This window comes from Varroa jacobsoni, unplaced genomic scaffold (genome assembly GCF_002532875.2).
Source record: "Varroa jacobsoni isolate VJ856 unplaced genomic scaffold, vjacob_1.0 scaffold_899, whole genome shotgun sequence".
NCBI lineage: Eukaryota > Metazoa > Arthropoda > Arachnida > Mesostigmata > Varroidae > Varroa > Varroa jacobsoni.
In genome coordinates, this window is record NW_019213801.1 from 40,423 (window position 1) to 52,737 (window position 12,315).

The 12,315-nt window shown below is 43.7% G+C and overlaps 1 protein-coding gene across 3 annotated transcripts in view; it reads left to right on the plus strand.

Moving 5' to 3' along the window:
* The first annotated feature begins 744 nt into the window (after window positions 1–744).
* The window catches only part of Mical (Molecule interacting with CasL), a 59,708-nt gene continuing 48,137 nt past the window's right edge, over window positions 745–12,315 (plus strand). For 2 of the 3 annotated variants that reach the window (XM_022840954.2, XM_022840960.2), the window contains exon 1: window positions 745–2,704. The gene's annotated coding sequence lies outside the window, so the exon portion shown is untranslated. The remainder of the gene's footprint in view (window positions 2,705–12,315) is intronic. The other variant, XM_022840956.2, reaches the window with a different exon arrangement.

Genomic DNA, 12,315 nt, shown 5'->3' on the forward strand with positions numbered 1-12,315 from the left:
ACTTTTGGTTTCGTTTTTTACTGTGGTAGCACATTTTCTTCCAGTGACAAGTTTTTTTGCTTCATAAAAAAGCTAATTTCCTGACTCGCGTATTTTTACATGCAGCACGTTACATACTTCCAAGAGGCGTTTCTTAACTACTTCGCTCAAGTATTTTACATGCTCTTCCTCGCTTGATAAATAGTTATGAAAGATAACCTCTTCAGTTAGTTTTCATAAGTAGTTATACTTGGCATTTTCTCCCAATCACAATCTCTAAAATATGCCGAAGAAAAGCATAATAATCTGACAATAACACCTCTGTATTATTCCGCTTTAGATTGAATAACTGTACCAGTAAGAAGCTCACTTTTTTGTTTTTTTTTTTAGCTAGCTTTTAAAAGCTGTGAATGTAATAGGGGTTCTTGCATGCCAATTTTTCGAGGCTAACTCCTCGACGACATATTCAATTTTGTCAACAGTGTTATAGACGATGTAACAGATTTACTCATTGGTAGCGAATACTTGGCAAATCTACTTGAACTGTTCCTGCAGCTGTAGGAGTGAGGAACGATGGAGTGCCTAAACAGCTATCATTATTGCCACTTACTCATGAATGACCTGAATTTTCACAAACTGTACTCAAAATTCACCATGACCCTCTTTTTCGTTGATTCATCTTTTTTTTTTGCAGGTTTCTGCAGACATTTGTATTTTGCTACACTCCCCACAGGATGCCGAAACCGCTAAGTCATTGATACAAACATCGATATTTATGAGCGCCTGGTCCATTTTCAACTCATTCATTCGTTTATTGTTCTGCTTAGTTGTTATCTGTCTAATTGCAGTTGAGCCTCATTGACATTTCCATGCTCTTTCTGCTCCACGTATCCGCACGACTGCTTAGGATCATCACCAACACAGCTGACTACAGTTCGCCGTACCACAGAAGCAGTTTCCCCACCTACGGTGTGTGGTCCGTGTAAAGCGGGTCTTGTCCTGCTCCGGCATCGTCTGCTCTTGTTTAAAAACAGCTGCTGCTGGCCATTTCTGTTGCTGATGTAGTCTGTCTATTTAGCAGTAGGTTTTTCCTATGTAGCAGTCAACTTTTTTGTTGCCTTGCATGTCCTGTATTGTGCGCTGTATCTGGGCGGTTGCTCCAGCGATAGCTAGCGGCACCACCACCGCTGTTAATTACTCTACAAATGCTCAGTGCCTTGTTCGGCCTTGCGGTCGGCTGTGAGTCTTGTTCCTCCGTAGGCTGTTTGCTGTGTCGCTCTAACACATCCATGTGCCAGCGCCGTATTGGTATTAGCACCAGTGGGACTGGCGCAGCCGTTGCTTCTTTCCGCTGACTGTCGAAGCAGTCAGCGAACTAACCAAGCAAGCAGTCAGCGACTGTCTCCACTTGTATCTACACGCGCAGCACAGATCTACATTTCGGCTGGTCCCCGCTGCTGCGTCCATCCGATTGCTTGCCTGCTGCCTCCGGTGCCGTGGCCAGTGCCTCCTGTGTGGGTTTTGTATATGGGTGGTGTTCCAACGCCTAGCTAAGACCAGCCCCAGCACTACCCCACTTCTGCCAAACATGCAATAGCTGTCCAGTGGTGGCAGTAGCGGTAGTCACTGCAGCGGAAGCATTAGCAGCAGTTGTAGGAACAGGAACCAGAGTAGAGATTGCTGTTTTCGTATAGAGCATGAGAACGACGTGAAATATGGTAGTCGTAGTCTGACGGCAACTCGTCATCGTCATCATCATCATCATCACCATCTCCTTCGTCGTCGTTGACGACCGAGAGCTGCTGGGGACTCGGCTAACAACGTCGATCGTCTGAATGGCGAGCTGCGAATGAACAGCAAGGGCTAAGTGAGAAGGGTTGAGCACTTGACCGAGCGAAAAAAACAGATAGAGAAGCGCAAAAAAATGAACAACAAAAGTCGAGCGGCGGCGGCAGCGGCAGCTCATTGATTTGGTGCGTCGGGGGTAAAGCTAGGTGTTAACCGCCGCAGCCTTTCTGTTTAAATGTACGTCTCTGCTGATCACTCCCTACTAGTGGACCCAGCCTCTGGAAAAGATCAATTGGGGCAAAGCTACAGGGCCTGTGACATAGGCTAGTAAATGAGTGTTCGACACGACTCAGTGTTGTTTTGTATTGCGATTGTGTGTGTGTACAGCCGTTCTTCACGTCGAGAGGACGATCAGCTTCGTAAATGGAAAGCATAAGAAGGCAACAGGTGTACTGCAGTTGCCATAATACGTTGATAAATTAGCGATAATCAATAGCTTGGTGGTCAGTAAATGGATGTGGCTGTTACAATAATTCTATTTACCACGGTTATTCGTGTACAAGTGATGTACTTTGTCGCAGTCTGAGGAGAAAAGCGAGGAGATAATCGGGGGTTAGTTGAAACAATCGAAGAAAAGTTATTGGTGGTAATGAAAAAGATCGCATCGTTGGTGTATGGGAGTCCAGAAGTATCCTGATGCCGGTGTCAGTGGAGTTTCGCCGTGCGGACTTAATTAGTGCTATGCTATGCTGCGAGTCATCGACGCGAACGTATCTCGTTGGAGGATTAACTGCCGGCCGTGTGTTCATAGAGGCGACAAGGAAATAACGGTTTTGCAGTGCGAGTGATATCTTTCCGTTCTGTTTATCGTCACTGCATTAATATTGGAGCAAATTGGGAATCAGCAACTTTCTGTTGCTTAAGGTCAGCCATCATTGTAAGTGTAGTGATTATGTCTAGGATTGCGTGATGATAGCGTTTCGCTATTCAGCATTTGCACAGAGGTCTCTGCAGGTTGTTACCACCGTTCAGTCCCATTTGACATCGTATTGTTCTCAAGGCCCTTCTCCAGCTCAGCTCTGTGTTGAATTGTTTTTGGATTCAACGCAACTAGACGGCCCGACGAATACGACCATCTCAAACACTGAAGTCAAACGAAATATATCTTTAATATTACGGACGGTGATTGCTGCCCGAAGGCGGCGTTTTAGCACATATCAATGCTACAAAAATACACAAGTCGATGAATTTCTTGATCGTATCAACAAGCGCGCGAGAAGAACATAGCGATAGATAGCAACAGATAAATACACGATTGCTTAAGTGAACCGATAAGTGACGAGACAAATACCTATCATAGGCCAATCAGCCAAGACTGCTCTAGCCTCCATCCCGGTATCAGGAACCACCGACAGCACCACAAGTCGTTTAAAGATCTACTTATCTTCTTTCTATCATATCATCTTACCGCCACCATCCAGCACAGCATCAGCTGCAGCTGCAGTTGGCGCTATTAATATTGCTGGAATCATCATCACTCACTGCGATTTCTCGCCGCCCGTACAGCGACAGATATAGTCTCTTTCCGTTGTTTCTGCATCATCTTTGTTCAACTCGTTCATTCGTGTCGCTATTTTGTTCCGTTGCAGCATTCTGTTACCGATCCTCTTGCTGATGTTCTCCTCCGGCACGCCATTCTAAGCATGAATTTAACGTAATTTCGTCGCAGCTACACTAGTATTGGTAGTAATAGCAACTAGTAGCTCGATTGACAGCGTTACTAGCGCAATTATTGTTGTTTGCGATGGCTGTCCTGTAGTCTGATGTGTTGTCGTATATCGAATTGACGGTCATTCATGGTCGCGATCGGTGACGCTAGTGCTAGCGAAGCTGATGCAGCCGTTCATAATAATTGTTATTTTGATCATTATCATAAAACTAGCTTCTACTATACGATTGCATTGCATTGTTTTGCACTATGCTATATACGTTAAACTAGTGAATGGATGACGACGAGTAGAGTGGTGACGGCGGCAGCGGCGGGTTGCTGCAATGGCATCAGCTGATTAGCATCGACGATGCGCCCCATTGCTAGTAATGCCCCGCTTTGCCGTGGGCTATTACCACTCATAACATCTGTCTCCTGCGGCCACCGTTAGTGCCGCTACCGTCGTTGCGTGACTAGTGTTCTATGCTGCGCTACTGTGGTGAAGTCTTCTCGTCTCTGAGCGGTTTGTCTCCGTTTTTGATGGAGTAAAAAACGGTGCTCGAGGAAATGGTTGTGTTAAGGTTATGACAAACAAGCAGATGGATTAGTCAGGGTGTCTTCGTCGGCTTGTCAACTGTGCCCGTAGGCTGGTTTTTCATTTGGGTAGGAGCCTACTGCCAGTGTGAGAAGCGACAGCATTCGTACGGCTCCGATGGTGGAAACCGAAGCGACCTTGGAGATTTTCGGTTTTTCAGTGGCGGTCAATTCGCTCTCGTTATTTTATTACTGTTGAAGTTGTTTTAGTTTCGATAGTAATGGTTGTTGTTACTTTTGTTAGTTCTGTCATTATTATTGTACCTATCGTTTTGGTCGCCTTAATATAGCGAGCGTCTTTTTTCCTTAAAATCATCTCGAAGAAAGGTATGCTGAACTGTTGCCGGTGACGCATCGTTCATTTATTTGCTGAACTTGTTTTCTCTGTCTCCAGCGAACTCTCAATTTCTTAAAAAATGAACTCCCTCGGCCAAACATTTTGCTCCTAGGTGCGTTGACGGTTTGGCCGTTCTCGCAGCCACTGTCGCCGTTGCATGTTTGAATCCTAAGGAAAGGTTCAAGTCGCAATCTGCGAGCATACTGCTTGCTCGAATCATGTCTAGTGTTTGGTGTATTCTTGGCATTCTGTTATGTCGGGTAAAGTGTACCCCGCTGTACATTGTATGTAGATCCACGCCTGCAAGTAACAATAACCAAAGACTTGCGGTGGATGCTGTAACTTTCAAGTTGCTGCTGGGATTGCCTTAGTCAAAGGTGAGTTTAGTTTCACGAAAAAAAAAACGAAATACCATTGTTCCGTGGACGGTGCACCATGATCGTCACAGAATTCCGTTCTTAGCTTTTCGTTTTTCCCATGGTATTATCCTGGCTAATGGGACACTATAGAAATAAGGGCAGAAATGCACCAAGCCGAACGATTTCATGGGGGTAATTTGTGGTGGAACGGGTTCAGGAATAAGAAGTATCAGAAAGATTGGCGGAAACGCGAATTCCCAAAGAGACCTTAGAATCTCATCGAACCTGTAGACGCTGCTGTCGTCGACCGGAAGGTCGTTTAAACAGCAGCGGCAATCTAACGTAGGCGGTGCCCCCAGTCTGGCCACTTGAACACCCTTTCGAAAGGAAAAACCGGCAAACCCGACCGGACAAAAACTGCCTCCTCCACAAACGCGACTGCTGCCTCGCCATCGTCACAGTCAACGCTGTCACACGAATCTATATTAAGAGCAGCGTTAATATAGGCTGTGCATGTATGATCGTAATGCAGTGTCGATTCAAGCGATTGATGTAGTATGATTTGGTGGTTTAGCAGTAGTTGAATGGAATTTTGTACTAATAACAAAAGCAATGATGGTACTATACTGCTCATAACTGTTATATATAGTTATTTGTGGGGAATGCTGCATTGGACAGTAGTTCTTCTGCATCGTGTCTGTATATAACGACACGTATGTGTATCTGTCTATTTGTGTGTATCTGAGCTTTTTCAGAGCGGATGATGGACGTCTGATAGGAAACGTTAAACAAATTGATACGGGATGTCCGATTGACTGTTGAGCGCCACAAACTTTCTGTCTACGATAAGCTGTGGCAAAGTATCGATACACTGAGTTGTTGTCGATTGATGTTGTTAAGTTGCAACGGAATAAAAACGCTAGAGCAAATACAGACGCCATTACTGCGTTATACGTGACATAATTATCCGTGACAAAAATAATTCACGAACGGCATAGAACTACGTGAGAGCAAAAACATTTTCTGGTGAATGCGTAGTGCACTCTTTTTCCAAAGGTACTCAAAGATGACCCCGATACTAGATTACATTCATTTGTATGGTAGCCTTATGGCATAACTTAAATGTACGGCTGTACTGCGCAGTGCTCAGCCGCTTTATCGGCTAACGGAGTGCGCGGCCAATGAGATCGCGAGCGCACTGAATGGCTTCCTGATATTTTCCTCTTACGCAGACTGACACTCAAACCGTGCGCCGATATAATCAGTATCGAATTACTGAGCGAACAGGCAGTTCATTTCTGCGTCTGTCTTGGCAAAAATGATCGACTATCCGTAACAACAATCATAGCAGCAGTAACAATAATATATCTAGGAAAAACACAATACGGTGACGCTATGAATCTTGCGAAACCAACTGTAATTAGCAGCCTCTTTTCTGGCATTTGGGGTTCTCGGTAATCGATCGGTACGATTCTTCGGACTCGCTACGTCAGTGGTTCGAGTCATCCTTTGCTCATCATAGCAAGCTCACTTTTTCGAAGTATAATTTTCATTTGCACAACAATCGGTACATCACTTCGCCAGCGAAATCTACAACCGTAGCGAAGCTACCGTTTGAATGAGTGTGTTTAATAGTGGCCCATAAATGTTATCTAGTCTGTTTCTCTATGCGAGCGAAGGGAGTGAGCTAGCCGAGCGGCTTCCGCCCAGACCTTCAGTTGAGTACAGGGCACAATAAAGTAAAATGGCAGACTCGAAGAGCGCCATAAGGATAGGCCATTGCTTGCTAGTGTCGTGTAGCAGCTCTGCTTCGAAAGAAAGGCGTATGCACGTATAATGACAGCAAGAGTAACGACACCTTTTTGGTTTTGGTCGTGGCACGGCATGGCGTACCGTTACAGAATGATGATGTCCGGATGTTCGATATTTCGGCCCAGTGCCGCTTGGCTGTTGTATGCCCATCCGTCTGACGAGCTTGCACGGGTATTTTTTTTGAGCGTTTCTTTTCATTTTTGTTTCAGTGTTGAAGTAACAATGTAACAAGCTAAAGCAAAGAAAGATAACTGCGCTTACAGTCATGCCGGACTTTTTTCTTTTACTAAACGTATACGTACATCTGCCGGCTAATCCTTGAGGGGCCCGTTATGGCACAGATTCGAATCCGGGCATCGTCGAGCCAGCCGTTTCTCTGATGGAATGCCTAACGGCGAAAGCGGACGTAAAACTCGAAACACAGAAAGGCGCCTACGTGCATCTACCCCTGGAATCCTACCCCCACCGTTGCATCGTCATTGCTGTGGCTTGCGTCACCTCCGCTGGCGGAAGTTGCATGTTGAAGCAGCGATGTTTGCAAGCCATGTTTGCAGGGTTATAATTCTAATGGTCAGCCTTCTGGAAAATGTGGAAACCGGAGAGCTATCAGACAACAATAGGCGCCCATCAGCCGTGCCAAAGTATCTGCCGAGAATGAAGCCGTCGTAAAAGCTGTTATTTGACTTGGCAATCAGTTACTTCGAGCTGGTATTTACCTCAGTTAATGCCAATTTTTCGTACGTACTGGTCAGCTCGCGCAGGTTTTCCATGAACGCACAGGTACCGAAGCACTAATCCGTAGTGCATGTGCACTGGTTTTGTGTTCACGCGCATGGTATTACTATAGCAGCGACCTGCGGCTTTATCGATGGACCCGTTCGTTTACATTTGAAATCCACCCATCCATCGGATTCGAGATAGAACAGCTCAGCGTTCGTTATTCACTGATGCGCGCGATCACGCGTAAATGCTATAGAAAGTAAGACGAAAACGGTGTGTTTATTCGTTTGAGGTCAAGTTCTTTCAGTCAGTTTTAGTACGAGGACTGCTTATCTATATAATACGTCTTGCAACAGTAGCGTCAGTTACTGCATTGCACAGACACGAATAACTATTGTTTATTATATACACATACTAAGAAAATATATTGAGCAGCTGCTACTTAGCCGAATCCGTAGTATATTTTAACCCTAGATAGAAACAGTTTTTATAAAATATATTGAAATAAACGTCCGGTCCTGTGCCTCCAGCGAATCGTTGTTCCTGCGTAGAATATACGAGAAAAGAGATGGAGATCGGTGTTGCGATAAATCAATAACAAAAACAACAATAATGTTACATTTACTGGACGTGTTCGCATCAGACTGTGCACAGTCGGTGGGTAGCACCCGACTGTCGATGGTAACGACTGATGAGAGAATAAAAAACGTCTGTTGAAACAGTTTAAAAAGTTTTACGGAAAATATCTTTGTGCAGATGCGAACATTATTAGAAGTAGTATCATATCGAAGCGATGTTGGCGCTATTATTTGACTGTTTTGAATATAGTTGCTTAACTAAGTGAAACTAGGTTATATGAAGGCAGTAAAGAAAGGAAACTGTTAGGAATATTGGCAAGAGTGTAGTGATCGGTAATTCGTCTCGACCAATCGTCCGGTTCATTGGCTACCAAGTTATAGTTTACACTGGACGCATTTATTTATAACAGTGAATTGATGATTATGATCTTTGTCATCGTCAATCCCATTATCTGATCTAAGTATTGCTGCTACAGTACTGTTACGAAAAATATCGGCGACAGGAAAATGTTTGTGTGTCTCATTTTCATTAGGCTAACGGTTATTTATCTAGGACAATATTAGTTAGACCGAATAAAAACACTGCACTTTGTGGACGCTAAGTATCATCCACACAACTCACCATCTGTTCAGTGCACTTGGTACTATATCAAAGCACATCAAGGTAGTATATAATTTACAATGGGCCACTCGAGCTGCCTGTTGTTTGTTAACTTATTACGCTACCGCTAATGGCTTCTCACGAATTAGCATTACGCGGTATGCGAACTGTGTGTTTTGCGCACATATTTTTCCCGCTTAACATCCATTGCATGCGTTAATTTATTTTGAAATGGTTGTTCAGTTTTTTTCGTATTCCGTGGCGTGGAGCGATCGTTTTGAATTGGTTACGTCACCAACGATATTCTACAGTATTACATAGACGCTTGGGTTGTTTGTGAAGTTACCAAGGTTTATTGAGTGAGTGTGTTTGTTTGTATACTAGCGAGGCGCGTATATGTTTACATATAAATAAGGAATCTTCTGTCTCAAAAAGGTAAGAAAGTGGTGCTATTAGAGACAATCTCTCAGCCAAGCGATACGTACAAATCTCCGTGAACACGTGAATCCCTGGTTAGTACATGTCGACGTATGCAGGCATCAATAGCATAAGGTAATTTATGTGTATTCTGACTTGTCTTGGCTGAGAACATTTCGCTCAAGGCTGATGACACATTGCAAGCTTTGTTTGTGTGTACGTGTTTGATAAAAACGTGTGTTGAAGTTCGTTCGTCCTATATCCGAAGTCTCGTTGTCGCCTTAGTACATACATATGCACGTTACATCATTCAAGTAACTGTATTCTGTTTGCTTGATAGCCTAGATAGCTTAGCCAGTAGCAAACCAGCGAAGCTGTCTTTTCCTTGCTGCTTTCGCTTAATGGAGTACTTTCATGAGTCGATTAAAGCATCGTCTTGGTTCCCTGAGCCTCTACTGCGATACAAATGTTTAGCTTGCATTGCCGACAACGCTTATGCCCACGCTGAACGTCTCGATATCACGAGTTTGGGGTTTTTAATTCGGGCACAAAGGTAATCTTGGCAAATTTGCGCTGGCTCGTTAAATGTGAAGGAGCCGAACTAGGATGGGCATGTTTAGATTTGAAAGAATTTCCTTTCCCTATTGAACAAGTATGTAGAAACGCCTCTCTATGGCAACCGAACGCAGACAGAATGTTACCGGATAGTAGTAACTGAATTCTAAGGACATGGTTTTGCAACGCGAAAAGCAATTTGCACACACTGCTAAACTAGCGATAATACGGTCCTGTGATTAATCATCGTCACTATCATCGGATACTTGTAACCACTAGTAAGAAAAATAAATAAAACAACGGCTTACTATGCATGTTTAAGTCAGGTATGTTACTGCCGGATGGCAATGCCGATAGAGGAGACCTGCAAATTGGCGCTAAATATAGGCCAATTATTATGGAAAAGGCCTGAATTGCAGAAAGCTATACAAGTCCTTTTTTTTTTTTAGTTCGGCTCGCAAAGCAAAAAAATTGCATTTACGGAATGAACGGTCACTTTGCGACCTGTTGCCTTTCGGCAACGGTAATTTTATCCCAATCAAATAAATATAATAAGCGTTTATATAGTGAAGCTACCTACCTAAACCATAATCCTTATTCTTGCACCCGAGGGTTGTTTACCATGACGTTATCTCATAGAAGCATCGAATAAACGATCATTATTGGCGGCATTTCTATTTGTAGTAGTTTATGTGAGATGCTCCTATCTACCTCAAAACAAATAATTTTCTGTGGAATTGGGCGTTTCAGAGAAAACTAAATGCGATTGTGGAGGCGCTTCAATTTTATATAGATGTAATTATTCATAGGATGAAAAATTGAGTTGGAGAAATTTTGTCGATATTTTTCTCTTCGACAAAGACATATGCGGCAGCCAACTCAGAAAATTGCTTTTGCATAAATCTAATAGATATTAAGTCAGATGTTTATTGGCACAAGAACTACAACCAGAGGCATCTACATGACCTTGTATGACGACGAAAGCAAATATTGGGTGCCTGTGAATATTTTCGGAGACTGCCAAATTAATGCATAGTATTGGACATTTGCTTGAGGCGGTGACGTTTGTTATTGAATTTGCTCTCTTCTTCGAGCTTCTCATGGAATACGGGTGCATAGGGTCCAAAGTTTTCGATTTCATCGATTCGTCAAAACATCCAAGACTATGCATCTTTTGATTTTCACACTATTGCTTCGTCGTACCTCACTCTCGGCGCAGCTGTTTTGTTTGCTTGCGACCTTTTGCAGAGTTTCTACCATCTGAACATGAACGACTTACAACGGCTTGAGCATAGAGGACTATCCGTGGCCAAGCTTTCTGGCTTGCCAAGTTCTCGGCTCGATTATGTCAATGCCCTTTCTAGATAAACTGCAACTCGTTAGCTACTGTTGTGAGTGCGCGATCTGCGCTGTTGTCCCCTAGTCCTCTGCCTTTGGGCATCCCGTTCATTCTGCGGGATTCTTATAAGGTTACCCACCGCTGATGTTTTCCTCTCCCACTATCGCTGTTAATGCTACTACTGCTACTGGTGATGCTGCCGTCGCGTGCGTTCGCATGGTATGGCCCAACAACCATTATCGGCCTCTAAGGCAAGCGAAACCTTCAACTGTTCCTCCGTTAGACGGCCTTCCCACAGGCTCCTTAGTTACCTACAGGCCCGTCAATCAGGCCCTGCATTGCACCGCGCATCAACAGTAATCGTTTCATGGTAAAAGGGCGCTGATGCTCTCGTTGGCCCGAGGATGCGCAACCCAGCGGTGTCACTCCGTAGAACAATAACATTGTTCTAGGAGAAGGAACTAGCTGAAAATGCTACTTATCGTGCTGTCACAGCAGAGTCTGTATGAAATGTTAATGGTGAAGCTTGTGTGGCGCGATTTAATGAAAAAGCCATGGGGATGTAGGAAGCGATGCCGAGAAGCTATTTTTTTTACCCTTCTTATTAAAAATAAAAGGAAGGGGAAGAAAAATCTGCCCTTCGCAAGGCAGATTTGCCTGCGACGGCTCGTGAACGGTTGAAGAGTTGTGATCGGGTTAGAAGTAACATGTTGGGCTTCTTTGATCAGTCGTTTAAGAGGTTCCTAGTAGCGCTAATTTTGGTGATAGTTGGTGGGCGAGCAGATATAAGTCTGACGCACAGGGCATGCAAGTTGTAATCTATTGAAATAGCTCGTTTCTGTTGCTGTGGGTTGCTCTATTTAAATTGACTGACGGTATCATCCTTGTCTTGATCTACTATTCAGGAAACAAAACCAATCTCTGCGAGGAACCTATTATTGATGACTCAAGAGGCAAGTCACCTTTATGATTATAAATGAGCGTCATGAAACAAGAAATGCTGCGATCAATATACTGCTAGGGTGCCATAATGCTTAGCAACGATTCTTTATGCTCTTCAGATTTTTTTTTTCTTAAAAATTCTGTAATAATTCCAACCTTGCATAGCCAATCTGAATAGATGCACTCACAAAACAGCGGAAACATTACACAACATCTAGACTATAACGATACTGCAGTCATGTGCGAAAAGCTTTGAAGCACTGGCATTTCTCTATTCTTTAATGGAGTTCATATAACGCCGTAGTTGGAGTTTTAAAGAGCCCGTAAAAGGTGTGCCCTGGAATTGGGCTTTATTTGAACGTTTCATAGCCAACGGTACGCACGATCAATGTGAATTGATTCACGTCAGCCGCCTGATTTGTCTACGTATGCTATTGACCAGCAGATGAGTTCGGATGAACAACGACAAACAGCCGTTAGTGATTTTGCTGCTTTCACGTCGGTGATAGCGTCTAACCGCCGGTAAGTTTAGTCTGGTAACTGTAATAATTCAAATCTCATATCAACCCTTAGGTTACGCACTCTG